Raw genomic sequence first — 2,500 nt, 5'->3', positions numbered from 1 at the left:
GTGGCACATATCTAGCGGTCTAACAGTAGAGGGACTTTAACCTTTCACAGCATTTTATTGCTCTTAACAATGCCATCAAGAAGCATGAACATGCAAGCAGGGGGTGAATAGTAATGTAAGATAATAGATACCCTGATCTCTCCAATGCGACATATGAAGGTCTCGTCCTGCTTATCAGGTGCCACGTGGGACAGACAGACGGACGGACAGACTGGTGAGAAAACAGCCGCTGAGCTCCACAGCATAAAACCTGCGATAGGAATTGTAGTCATTTTGCTGGCTAAAGTCAAGTCTGTGAGCGTATGGATCCCAGCTACGATTAACCCGGATGAAACCGCCAAGTAAACAAGGAAGGGTAGGTACAGATCCGATTGAAGTTGAGGTCTCACCTGGGAAGAGGTTCCTTGTTCTGCTGTTTGTATGGGTTAGGTCTTCACGGGTCACCCGGTGTGGTTCATTTATGACGTGTGTTGTGACCCCACCCACTCTGTCTTTGTGTTTCCATACAGGGCTGCTATCCAAGGGTTAATGACCTGTGTTGCTCTCTAATTAGCCTGATTGGAGGTGCAGGTGTGCACCACCTGCTTCCTGTTTGCCGGCCCTGCCCCTTGTTGGGGTGGGCCTATATCAGTGTTCAGTCCAGGCTTGGCTAAGCTTGCTTGGCGGAAGCGGCGGCTTAAGTGGCAGAGTTAAAACGGGAGTTAAACACAACGGGGGACACGGGTAAGTCAACCACTGCACTGTATGTATGCCTAACCCCCTTCACTCTCCAAAACTATGTCTCTCACTCACTAATCACACTCTTACCGCAGCCTCTACCTTCCTTGCCTGAATCGCTACAGCATAAAACCTGCGATAGGAATTGTAGTCATTTTGCTGGCTAAAGTCAAGTCTGTGAGCGTATGGATCCCAGCTACGATTAACCCGGATGAAACCGCCAAGTAAACAAGGAAGGGTAGGTACAGATCTGATTGAAGTTGAGGTCTCACCTGGGAAGAGGTTCCTTGTTCTGCTGTTTGTATGGGTTAGGTCTTCACGGGTCACCGGGTGTGGTTCATTTATGACGTGTGTTGTGACCCCACCCACTCTGTCTTTGTGTTTCCACACAGGGCTGCTATCCAAGGGTTAATGACCTGTGTTGCTCTCTAATTAGCCTGATTGGAGGTGCAGGTGTGCACCACCTGCTTCCTGTTTGCCGGCCCTGCCCCTTGTTGGGGTGGGCCTATATCAGTGTTCAGTCCAAGCTTGGCTAAGCTTGCTTGGCGGAAGCGGCGGCTTAAGTGGCAGAGTTAAAACGGGAGTTAAACACAACGGGGGACACGGGTAAGTCAACCACTGCACTGTATGTATGCCTAACCCCCTTCACTCTCCAAAACTATGTCTCTCACTCACTAATCACACTCTTACCGCAGCCTGAATCGCTACACTCCACACCTTCCCATCTAGCACCCCACCCTAGCTCATACACCTCTCAGCTACCTTCCTACACAAAGCACTCACATATTTTATAGTATAGGAAGACAAGACACAGGTAAGGTAAGTAAATGACCACACAGTATGAGGCAGGTCGTATGGGGTAACATGCTCATGTTGAAGGAAACCACTAAATAACCAATATAAAGTGCAGCAGGCTTAAATCCCATTCAATCAAACTGCACTTGCTTGTGCTCATTAAGACTGTTCATTTACAAGTCATGCTATCTGTTCTTGTCTTTCCAGACCTTACCTTTGCTCCCACCCATGCTTGTTGTTTTGGGGATCTCCAAATTGGGCCGGAGCCTCAGATAGATGCTGTAGTTTGCGTACGTCCACCTGCTCTGGTGAAACACGGAAGGGACGATGTGAGACCGAAAAAAGGTAACAATAAACAAAAACCAGGGCTTAAGTAAGTAGTACGTCCAGTCGATCAGTAGAACAATCTTCCTGCGCAAGCACACTGAATTAATGTGGAGAAGGGATTACGGCATGCACGGGACAGGCATAAGGATTTGCTGGACACAAGAAAGGTTAGATGTCTTACGAGTGTACAACAATGGTCACGCTAGATGGGCCAGAATGCTCTTACCTGCTCTTGATTATACATATATATTATTTAAATAAACATCATCGGGGCGGATGATAAACCCATATATTCAAAGGAAAATGCTTTGTATTGAAATACACAAAGGCTTTCAACCAATACATGTATTTATTATATGTGTAACGGTATTTCTTGTCTTACCACTTAGCCCCGTGATGCTCTCTACTTGCAAGATGGGGCATCTCGTGTCCCCAGCTCCAGAGCCACTGCAACATTGGAAGTTGCCTCCAGCTTATATACAAGAAAGAGCAGGAGGTTTTTCGGTGCCTCGGTATGCAACGAGAACAACCTGGATGGGAAATAAATATTGCATGTCATTTATTTGTTTTGTGAAGGTTTGATGCAAACCATTGAATGTAGATTTACAACACTTTTTCGAGGAGGACTGACTGTTCAAGGGGCAATTGGGTTTATGTTTAT

Source organism: Spea bombifrons, chromosome 13 (genome assembly GCF_027358695.1).
Source record: "Spea bombifrons isolate aSpeBom1 chromosome 13, aSpeBom1.2.pri, whole genome shotgun sequence".
In the NCBI taxonomy this organism is placed as follows: Eukaryota; Metazoa; Chordata; class Amphibia; order Anura; family Pelobatidae; genus Spea; species Spea bombifrons.
The sequence above is the reverse complement of the archived record's forward strand: the minus strand, read 5'-3'. Positions refer to the sequence as shown.